Below are 12,505 nucleotides of genomic sequence, written 5' to 3'. Positions count from 1 at the left end.
TTATTTTCCCCTATAACTACAAAGTTTTTGGATGCTGATCACTTTCATTGATAAGTACAAGCATGGCCGGCAACAGGGGGGGTCAAAAGGGACACCTGTACCGGGCCCCAAGGATCAGAGTGGCCCCAAGTGTACGCCACTTAGTGTCCGGCAGGGATATGAGCAGTCTTGTCCAAATAGGGCAGAGAGCCACACAGTGACTGTGTGGCGTGAGTGTGCACCCGCTCTTCTGGGTCCAGCTCTGTTGCAGATAGTTACAGGACATGGCAGACGCTCTTCTGGCCAGGATTCCGGTTTCATGTGCCGGCCTCTCTGGTGGGGTGTGAGGACCGCATGGTACCTGTTGTGCGGTGTTCGGATTTTGATACTGGGGAGTCCAGCGCAGGTGAGTCTCATCCTGGAGTAAGAGTGAATTGGTGAAGGGATACAGGACTTTGGGATGGGGTGGGGAAGCTGGGAATCAGCGTGGAGTGTGGGGAAGGAAGGAGATTTATACATATTTATATGTGTATACTGTAGATAAATAAACATATATATTTATGTATTTGATAGCTTATTGTATAGCGCAGCAAATTCCATTGCGCTTTAACATACATAACATATATATATATATATATATATATATATATATATGTATATTCTGAGGGGGCCCCAGAGATATCACTGTACTGGGCCCCAAGAATTCTGTTGCCGGCCCTGAGTACAAGTAGCCAATGAGGATAGTAAGCTTCTGTATAGATGCAGGCTCCCTTTCTGATGAGATTGACTACAGGTGGAGAAACGCGTCACGGTGGTATCTGTCAGTCCTGCTGCTCTCCACAATACTTTTTAACACCCGAAGAGGGTCTATTTGGCTGCGGCACTTAATGTTTGTTTATGGGTGGACTTCATTCTGACTGCAGATTGGCTTTTCAATCTCTCATTAATTGTGCCGTTGGAATACCAGCAGCTGGGAAAACTAAAGGTTTGCTTCATGTCAGCAGTTGTGCTTGTGTATGCGCTGATACTAACACTGCAATGCCGGAGCGTTGCTTAAAGCCTATCCTTGCCATCTGCTCCGTTTAATTACTAATACCTGATGATACCAGCCACGCTGGGTGCATGTAACACACTCCAAGCCGAATTATTAACATCTACTGTGCTGGAACTTTCATTTGGTTGAATGTATACGTAGCACTCGGACCATCTGAAACATCTATTAATCTCCTTTTGCGCAGTAATTATCTGATCAGAGACTGAAGGGGTGATTAATGTGGCAAGTTTATTTCTAGATAGAAAATTCACTTGTCAGAGGATTATTAATTTTTTGTATTTGTTTTACATGTAATTACACTGGTCGTGTGTTTATAATATGTTGTGTATAGTAAAATACTTCTAGTCTGACTGGCCTCGCTCCTTGCAGTCCTGAAAAGGGTTTCCATTGCTCTTTATGCAGCTAGCAAGAGGCTGACCAATGTTAGCTGAATGTGAGGTAAGCGGGGACTTTTGGCTAAGCCACACCCCTTGATGGCAATCGGGGAGGACCACTCCTGTGAGGCCACACCCCTTTCTGAGAGACCACACCCATCTTTCAGACTGGCAAGGGTCGTACTATCGGCCGCACCTGGTGTCACTGACCCCGTTGTCACCACATTACATCACATTACATAATGCCAGTATAACAACACATTAGTAGCACAAAGGGGGGTTTCCAGTTGCCCAGTCGCTGTAAAATCATACATTTGGGAAAAAAAACCTCCAGAAATCCAGAGTTTGCCCCTGAGAAGTTTTGCATGTAAGTGTGCTTGTGGGGCCGCTGTCTGCAGATTGGATTTCTTTGGCCTCCAGTGATCCAAAATTCTACTGAACACAGCTCTTCCCAAGAAACTATACGTGTCTACGTGACGCATACATAAGAGCCCGTATCTTAGAGATGAGCGCCTGAAATTTTTCGGGTTTTGTGTTTTGGTTTTGGGTTCGGTTCCGCGGCCGTGTTTTGGGTTCGAACGCGTTTTGGCAAAACCTCACCGAATTTTTTTTGTCGGATTCGGGTGTGTTTTGGATTCGGGTGTTTTTTTCAAAAAACACTAAAAAACAGCTTAAATCATAGAATTTGGGGGTCATTTTGATCCCAAAGTATTATTAACCTCAAAAACCATAATTTACACTCATTTTCAGTCTATTCTGAATACCTCACACCTCACAATATTATTTTTAGTCCTAAAATTTGCACCGAGGTCGCTGTGTGAGTAAGATAAGCGACCCTAGTGGCCGACACAAACACCGGGCCCATCTAGGAGTGGCACTGCAGTGTCACGCAGGATGTCCCTTCCAAAAAACCCTCCCCAAACAGCACATGATGCAAAGAAAAAAAGAGGCGCAATGAGGTAGCTGTGTGAGTAAGATTAGCGACCCTAGTGGCCGACACAAACACCGGGCCCATCTAGGAGTGGCACTGCAGTGTCACGCAGGATGGCCCTTCCAAAAAACCCTCCCCAAACAGCACATGACGCAAAGAAAAAAAGAGGCGCAATGAGGTAGCTGTGTGAGTAAGATTAGCGACCCTAGTGGCCGACACAAACACCGGGCCCATCTAGGAGTGGCACTGCAGTGTCACGCAGGATGTCCCTTCCAAAAAACCCTCCCCAAACAGCACATGACGCAAAGAAAAAAAGAGGCGCAATGAGGTAGCTGACTGTGTGAGTAAGATTAGCGACCCTAGTGGCCGACACAAACACCGGGCCCATTTAGGAGTGGCACTGCAGTGTCACGCAGGATGTCCCTTCCAAAAAACCCTCCCCAATCAGCACATGATGCAAAGAAAAAGAAAAGAAAAAAGAGGTGCAAGATGGAATTGTCCTTGGGCCCTCCCACCCACCCTTATGTTGTATAAACAAAACAGGACATGCACACTTTAACCAACCCATCATTTCAGTGACAGGGTCTGCCACACGACTGTGACTGATATGACGGGTTGGTTTGGACCCCCCCCAAAAAAGAAGCAATTAATCTCTCCTTGCACAAACTGGCTCTACAGAGGCAAGATGTCCACCTCATCATCACCCTCCGATATATCACCGTGTACATCCCCCTCCTCACAGATTATCAATTCGTCCCCACTGGAATCCACCATCTCAGCTCCCTGTGTACTTTGTGGAGGCAATTGCTGCTGGTCAATGTCTCCGCGGAGGAATTGATTATAATTCATTTTAATGAACATCATCTTCTCCACATTTTCTGGATGTAACCTCGTACGCCGATTGCTGACAAGGTGAGCGGCGGCACTAAACACTCTTTCGGAGTACACACTTGTGGGAGGGCAACTTAGGTAGAATAAAGCCAGTTTGTGCAAGGGCCTCCAAATTGCCTCTTTTTCCTGCCAGTATAAGTACGGACTGTGTGACGTGCCTACTTGGATGCGGTCACTCATATAATCCTCCACCATTCTATCAATGTTGAGAGAATCATATGCAGTGACAGTAGACGACATGTCCGTAATCGTTGTCAGGTCCTTCAGTCCGGACCAGATGTCAGCATCAGCAGTCGCTCCAGACTGCCCTGCATCACCGCCAGCGGGTGGGCTCGGAATTCTGAGCCTTTTCCTCGCACCCCCAGTTGCGGGAGAATGTGAAGGAGGAGATGTTGACAGGTCGCGTTCCGCTTGACTTGACAATTTTGTCACCAGCAGGTCTTTCAACCCCAGCAGACTTGTGTCTGCCGGAAAGAGAGATCCAAGGTAGGCTTTAAATCTAGGATCGAGCACGGTGGCCAAAATGTAGTGCTCTGATTTCAACAGATTGACCACCCGTGAATCCTTGTTAAGCGAATTAAGGGCTCCATCCACAAGTCCCACATGCCTAGCGGAATCGCTCCGTGTTAGCTCCTCCTTCAATGTCTCCAGCTTCTTCTGCAAAAGCCTGATGAAGGGAATGACCTGACTCAGGCTGGCAGTGTCTGAACTGACTTCACGTGTGGCAAGTTCAAAGGGCATCAGAACCTTGCACAACGTTGAAATCATTCTCCACTGCGCTTGAGACAGGTGCATTCCACCTACTATATCGTGCTCAATTGTATAGGCTTGAATGGCCTTTTGCTGCTCCTCCAACCTCTGAAGCATATAGAGGGTTGAATTCCACCTCGTTACCACTTCTTGCTTCAGATGATGGCAGGGCAGGTTCAGTAGTTTTTGGTGGTGCTCCAGTCTTCTGTACGTGGTGCCTGTACGCCGAAAGTGTCCCGCAATTCTTCTGGCCACCGACAGCATCTCTTGCACGCCCCTGTCGTTTTTTAAAAAAATCTGCACCACCAAATTCAAGGTATGTGCAAAACATGGGACGTGCTGGAATTTGCCCATATTTAATGCACACACAATATTGCTGGCGTTGTCCGATGCCACAAATCCACAGGAGAGTCCAATTGGGGTAAGCCATTCCGCGATGATCTTCCTCAGTTGCCGTAAGAGGTTTTCAGCTGTGTGCGTATTCTGGAAAGCGTTGATACAAAGCGTAGCCTGCCTAGGAAAGAGTTGGCGTTTGCGAGATGCTGCTACTGGTGCCGCCGCTGCTGTTCTTGCGGCGGGAGTCCATACATCTACCCAGTGGGCTGTCACAGTCATATAGTCCTGACCCTGCCCTGCTCCACTTGTCCACATGTCCGTGGTTAAGTGGACATTGGGTACAACTGCATTTTTTAGGACACTGGTGAGTCTTTTTCTGACGTCCGTGTACATTCTCGGTATCGCCTGCCTAGAGAAGTGGAACCTAGATGGTATTTGGTAACGGGGGCACACTGCCTCAATAAATTGTCTAGTTCCCTGTGAACTAACGGCGGATACCGGATGCACGTCTAACACCAACATAGTTGTCAAGGCCTCAGTTATCCGCTTTGCAGCAGGATGACTGCTGTGATATTTCATCTTCCTCGCAAAGGACTGTTGGACAGTCAATTGCTTACTGGAAGTAGTACAAGTGGGCTTACGACTTCCCCTCTGGGATGACCATCGACTCCCAGCAGCAACAACAGCAGCGCCAGCAGCAGTAGGCGTTACACGCAAGGATGCATTGGAGGAATCCCAGGCAGGAGAGGACTCGTCAGAATTGCCAGTGACATGGCCTGCAGGACTATTGGCATTCCTGGGGAAGGAGGAAATTGACACTGAGGGAGTTGGTGGGGTGGTTTGCGTGAGCTTGGTTACAAGAGGAAGGGATTTACTGGTCAGTGGACTGCTTCCGCTGTCGCCCAAAGTTTTTGAACTTGTCACTGACTTATTATGAATGCGCTGCAGGTGACGTATAAGGGAGGATGTTCCGAGGTGGTTAACGTCCTTACCCCTACTTATTACAGCTTGACAAAGGCAACACACGGCTTGACACCTGTTGTCCGCTTTTCTGTTGAAATACCTCCACACTGAAGAGCTGATTTTTTTGGTATTTTCACCAGGCATGTCAACGGCCATATTCCTCCCACGGACAACAGGTGTCTCCCCGGGTGCCTGACTTAAACAAACCACCTCACCATCAGAATCCTCCTGGTCAATTTCCTCCCCAGCACCAGCAACACCCTAATCCTCCTCATCCTGGTGTACTTCAACATCTTCATCTTCAATCTGACTATCAGGAACTGGACTGCGGGTGCTCCTTCCAGCACTTGCAGGGGGCGTGCAAATGGTGGAAGGCGCATGCTCTTCACGTCCAGTGTTGGGAAGGTCAGGCATCGCAACCGACACAATTGGACTCTCCTTGTGGATTTGGGATTTCGAAGAACGCACAGTTCTTTGCGGTGCTTTTGCCAGCTTGAGTCTTTTCAGTTTTCTAGCGAGAGGCTGAGTGCTTCCATCCTCATGTGAAGCTGAACCACTAGCCATGAACATAGGCCAGGGCCTCAGCCGTTCCTTGCCACTCCGTGTGGTAAATGGCATATTGGCAAGTTTACGCTTCTCCTCCGACAATTTTATTTTAGGTTTTGGAGTCCTTTTTTTACTGATATTTGGTGTTTTGGATTTGACATGCTCTGTACTATGACATTGGGCATCGGCCTTGGCAGACGACGTTGCTGGCATTTCATCGTCTCGGCCATGACTAGTGGCAGCAGCTTCAGCACGAGGTGGAAGTGGATCTTGATCTTTCCCTAATTTTGGAACCTTAACATTTTTGTTCTCCATATTTTAATAGGCACAACTAAAAGGCACCTCAGGTAAACAATGGAGATGGATACTAGTATACAATTATGGACTGCCTGCCGAGTGCAGACACAGAGGTAGCCACAGCCGTGAACTACCGTACTGTACTGTGTCTGCTGCTAATATAGACTGGTTGATAAAGAGATGTCTATGTAACTATGTATGTATAAAGAAGAAAGAAAAAAAAACCACGGTTAGGTGGTATACAATTATGGACGGACTGCCTGCCGAGTGCAGACACAGAGGTAGCCACAGCCGTGAACTACCGTACTGTACTGTGTCTGCTGCTAATAATATAGACTGGTTGATAAAGAGATGTCGTAGTAGTATGTATGTATAAAGAAGAAAGAAAAAAAAACCACGGTTAGGTGGTATACAATTATGGACGGACTGCCTGCCGAGTGCAGACACAGAGGTAGCCACAGCCGTGAACTACCGTACTGTACTGTGTCTGCTGCTAATATAGACTGGTTGATAAAGAGATGTCTATGTAACTATGTATGTATAAAGAAGAAAGAAAAAAAAACCACGGTTAGGTGGTATACAATTATGGACGGACTGCCTGCCGAGTGCAGACACAGAGGTAGCCACAGCCGTGAACTACCGTACTGTACTGTGTCTGCTGCTAATATAGACTGGTTGATAAAGAGATGTCTATGTAACTATGTATGTATAAAGAAGAAAGAAAAAAAAACCACGGTTAGGTGGTATACAATTATGGACGGACTGCCTGCCGAGTGCAGACACAGAGGTAGCCACAGCCGTGAACTACCGTACTGTACTGTGTCTGCTGCTAATATAGACTGGTTGATAAAGAGATGTCGTAGTAACTATGTATGTATAAAGAAGAAAGAAAAAAAAACCACGGTTAGGTGGTATACAATTATGGACGGACTGCCTGCCGAGTGCAGACACAGAGGTAGCCACAGCCGTGAACTACCGTACTGTACTGTGTCTGCTGCTAATATAGACTGGTTGATAAAGAGATGTCTATGTAACTATGTATGTATAAAGAAGAAAGAAAAAAAAACCATGGTTAGGTGGTATACAATTATGGACGGACTGCCTGCCGAGTGCAGACACAGAGGTAGCCACAGCCGTGAACTACCGTACTGTACTGTGTCTGCTGCTAATATAGACTGGTTGATAAAGAGATGTCGTAGTAACTATGTATGTATAAAGAAGAAAGAAAAAAAAACCACGGTTAGGTGGTATACAATTATGGACGGACTGCCTGCCGAGTGCAGACACAGAGGTAGCCACAGCCGTGAACTACCGTACTGTACTGTGTCTGCTGCTAATATAGACTGGTTGATAAAGAGATGTCTATGTAACTATGTATGTATAAAGAAGAAAGAAAAAAAAACCATGGTTAGGTGGTATACAATTATGGACGGACTGCCTGCCGAGTGCAGACACAGAGGTAGCCACAGCCGTGAACTACCGTACTGTACTGTGTCTGCTGCTAATATAGACTGGTTGATAAAGAGATGTCTATGTAACTATGTATGTATAAAGAAGAAAGAAAAAAAAACCACGGTTAGGTGGTATACAATTATGGACGGACTGCCTGCCGAGTGCAGACACAGAGGTAGCCACAGCCGTGAACTACCGTACTGTACTGTGTCTGCTGCTAATATAGACTGGTTGATAAAGAGATGTCGTAGTAGTATGTATGTATAAAGAAGAAAAAAAAAACACGGTTAGGTGGTATACAATTATGGACGGACTGCCTGCCGAGTGCAGACACAGAGGTAGCCACAGCCGTGAACTACCGTACTGTGTCTGCTGCGATTGGATGATAAATGATATAAAAAATATATATATATCACTACTGCAGCCGGACAGGTATATATTATATATTATATAATGACGGACCTGCTGGACACTGTCTGTCAGCAGAATGAGTTTTATTTTTATAGAATAAAAAAAAAAACAACACACAAGTGAAGTCACACGACGAGTGTTTAACTTTTTCAGGCAATCACAATATAAGTATACTACTAACTATACTGGTGGTCAGTGTGGTCAGGTCACTGGTCAGTCACACTGGCAGTGGCACTCCTGCAGCAAAAGTGTGCACTGTTTAATTTTAATATAATATTATGTACTCCTGGCTCCTGCTATAACCTATAACTGGCACTGCAGTGCTCCCCAGTCTCCCCCACAATTATAAGCTGTGTGAGCTGAGCAGTCAGACAGATATATAATATATATAGATGATGCAGCACACTGGGCTGAGCCTGAGCAGTGCACACAGATATGGTATGTGACTGAGTCACTGTGTGTATCGCTTTTTTCAGGCAGAGAACGGATATATTAAATAAACTGCACTGTCTGGTGGTCACTCACTATATAATATTATGTACTCCTGGCTCCTGCTATAACCTATAACTGGCACTGCAGTGCTCCCCAGTCTCCCCCACAATTATAAGCTGTGTGAGCTGAGCAGTCAGACAGATATATAATATATATAGATGATGCAGCACACTGGGCTGAGCCTGAGCAGTGCACACAGATATGGTATGTGACTGAGTCACTGTGTGTATCGCTTTTTTCAGGCAGAGAACGGATATATTAAATAAACTGCACTGTCTGGTGGTCACTCACTAGTAAACTCTCTGCACTCTCTACACTTCTACAGTACTCCTCCTAGTCCTAAGCTCCAGTAAATCTCTCTCTCTTATAATCTAAATGGAGAGGACGCCAGCCACGTCCTCTCCCTATCAATCTCAATGCACGTGTGAAAATGGCGGCGACGCGCGGCTCCTTATATAGAATCCGAGTCTCGCGATAGAATCCGAGCCTCGCGAGAATCCGACAGCGTCATGATGACGTTCGGGCGCGCTCGGGTTAACCGAGCAAGGCGGGAAGATCCGAGTCGCTCGGACCCGTGAAAAAAAACATGAAGTTCGGGCGGGTTCGGATTCAGAGAAACCGAACCCGCTCATCTCTACCGTATCTCACAGTTTATAAGAAACTGAATATGTAACAAAAATAAATATAATTTCTTCATAGACCAGTATTCGAGGTTGTATCTTTTGGGGGGAGGGTTAGTGAGTAATTTTAATATTGCAGTGCATAAAACGACAGAATCCACCCCATGATAGCGTGTTGTGTATAATGTTCTAGTACTGTATGACCGTATTAAAGTTTCTCACACATTTCTATGATAGTAAGAACGTAACGCCACAAAATTCAATTGGGTGTTTTAAACAAAAGTTCCGGCATTACTGGGTGACAGCAGCACTAGCTAATGTATCACAAATTAAGTGAAAATCACAATAAATATTTTCCCCTTGGCAGCGGCTGGATGCTCTATCACCATTAGGTGGCGCTAGGGGACTGTCCTTCACCTTCCCCGCACACGCAGAGACCTTGAGATGCTCAGATCTTTTGTTACAATCTGGAAGCATGTAGGCTTGCTGCATAGACTGTGCTGTGCTGTATACCATCTATCTATCTATCTATCTATCTATCTATCTATCTATCTATCTATCTATCTATCTATCTATCTATCTATCTATCTATCTACTATGTATTTCCATATATATATGTATCTTGGATCTTTCTGAATACGTTACACTGCACATGCCGGAATGGGAGAGCGGTTTATATTCTGCAGAGTGACCGGAGCTGCAGCTAGTCTGCATGTAATAGCGTGTGTAGGTGCCTGGCCTGACATACGGTACATACACGTCTCATCACTGGTAATGTGCATAGATCATTACAGAGTCTGCATGTCACAGTGTGGAGGCTTACCTGAGATCTCCGCAGCGCTGCCAGCCTGCGTCAGCCAATTCTCATGTGCTGGTGCTGAATGCATGCTCTTGTGGTGTATATACTGTGCTCTGTATACAGATGCATCATGTATGTGTCTTCAGGTACTGTGTATACTGACAGTAATAAAACAATTCCATGTGAGTGACGCAATGCTTCAAACATTTGAGCGCAGTCAGCTTCAGACCTGGTCATTTCATTTTATCTCATAGGGATCCAAATGTCGGGACACCTCTTACCCCTATCACATCGCACAAATAACCCGGTATATTGCCAGGTTGTCGCAGCTATACTTTACATACAGCGCCAACCTGCAGATATTACCGCAAATTATTATATAGATATGACTAAGTGCAGCTATACTGTACATACAGCGCCAACCTGCAGATATTACCGCAAATTATTATATAGATATGACTAAGTGCAGCTATACTTTACATACAGCGCCAACCTGCAGATATTACCGCAAATTATTATATAGATATGACTAAGTGCAGCTATACTGTACATACAGCGCCAACCTGCAGATATTACTGCAAATTATTATATAGATATGACTAAGTGCAGCTATACTGTACATACAGCGCCAACCTGCCGATATTACTGCAAAATATTATATAGATATGACTAAGTGCAGCTATACTGTACATACAGCGCCAACCTGACGATATTACTGCAAAATATTATATAGATATGACTAAGTGCAGATATACTGTACATACAGCGCCAACCTGCAGATATTACTGCAAATTATTATATAGATATGACTAAGTGCAGCTATACTGTACATACAGCGCCAACCTGCCAATATTACCGCAAATTATTATATAGATATGACTAAGTGCAGCTATACTGTACATACAGCGCCAACCTGCAGATATTACCACAAATTATTATATAGATATGACTAAGTGCAGCTATACTGTACATACAGCGCCAACCTGCAGATATTACCGCAAATTATTATATAGATATGACTAAGTGCTGCTATACTGTACATACAGCGCCAACCTGCAGATATTACCACAAATTATTATATAGATATGACTAAGTGCTGCTATACTGTACATACAGCGCTAACCTGACGATATTACTGCAAATTATTATATAGATATGACTAAGTGCAGCTATAATGTACATACAGCGTCAACCTGCCGATATTACCGCAAATTATTATATACATATGACTAAGTGCAGCTATAATGTACATACAGCGCCAACCTGCCGATAGTACTGCAAATTATTATATAGATATGACTAAGTGCTGCTATACTGTACATACAGCGCCAACCTGCCGATATTACTGCAAATTATTATATAGATATGACTAAGTGCAGCTATAATGAACATACAGCGCCAACCTGCCGATATTACTGCAAATTATTATATAGATATGACTAAGTGCTGCTATACTGTACATACAGCGCCAACCTGCCGATATTACTGCAAATTATTATATAGATATGACTAAGTGCAGCTATACTGTACATACAGCGCCAACCTGCTGATATTACCGCAAATTATTATATAGATATGACTAAGTGCAGCTATAATGTACATACAGCGCCAACCTGCAGATATTACCGCAAATTATTATCTAGATATGACTAAGTGCAGCTATACTGTACATACAGCGCCAACCTGCTGATATTACCGCAAATTATTATATAGATATGACTAAGTGCAGCTATAATGTACCCCAACTGTGTCACCCCTGTCTGTCTACCCCTCCCCTTTTAGAATGTAAGCTCTCACGAGCAGGGTCCTCTTCCCTCATGTGCTTATCCTTTCTTACTTTAATAATCTTTAACTGCACCAATTCCATCAGTCTTCTGCCACCTGATACTTATTCCAGTGTCATCTGCTGATGTAACTATGTTTATTTACCCTGTTCTTGTCCTATACTGTCATCAACTGTAAGTTGCTGTTTTCCGGTTTGATTATTTGTTTATGTACTCTGTAATTTGGCGCTGCGGAACCCTTGTGGCGCCATATAAATAAAGGATAATAATAATAATAATAATAATGTACATACAGCGCCAACCTGCAGATATTACCGCAAATTATTAAATAGATATGACTAAATGCAGCTATACTCTACATACAGCGCCAACCTGCCAAGATTACCGCAAATTATTATATAGATATGACTAAGTGCAGCTATACTGTACATACAGCGCCAACCTGCAGATATTACCTCAAATTATTATATAGATATGACTAAGTGCTGCTATACTGTACATACAGCGCCAACCTGCCGATATTACCGCAAATTATTATACAGATATGACTAAGTGCAGCTATACTATACATACAGCGCCAACCTGCCGATATTACCTCAAATTATTATACAGATATGACTAAGTGCTGCTATACTGTACATACAGCGCCAACCTGCAGATATAACCGCAAATTATTATACAGATATGACTAAGTGCTGCTATACTGTACATATACATACAGCGCCAACCTGCAGATATTACTGCAAATTATTATATAGATATGACTAAGTGCAGCTATACTGTACATACAGCGCCAAACTGCCGATATTACCGCAAATTATTATAC

General features: G+C 44.3%; 1 protein-coding gene across 1 annotated transcript in view; it reads right to left on the bottom strand.

Annotated features, from left to right (window-relative positions):
- The window catches only part of CPO (carboxypeptidase O), a 164,879-nt gene extending 154,909 nt beyond the window's left edge, over positions 1-9,970 (bottom strand). Inside the window, exon 1 of the mRNA XM_063932687.1 lies at positions 9,920-9,970. The gene's annotated coding sequence lies outside the window, so the exon portion shown is untranslated. The remainder of the gene's footprint in view (positions 1-9,919) is intronic.
- Positions 9,971-12,505: the final 2,535 nt, after the last annotated feature.

This window comes from Pseudophryne corroboree, chromosome 7, assembly GCF_028390025.1.
Source record: "Pseudophryne corroboree isolate aPseCor3 chromosome 7, aPseCor3.hap2, whole genome shotgun sequence".
Classification (NCBI taxonomy): domain Eukaryota; kingdom Metazoa; phylum Chordata; class Amphibia; order Anura; family Myobatrachidae; genus Pseudophryne; species Pseudophryne corroboree.
This window is presented reverse-complemented; position numbering and strand designations above follow the sequence as displayed.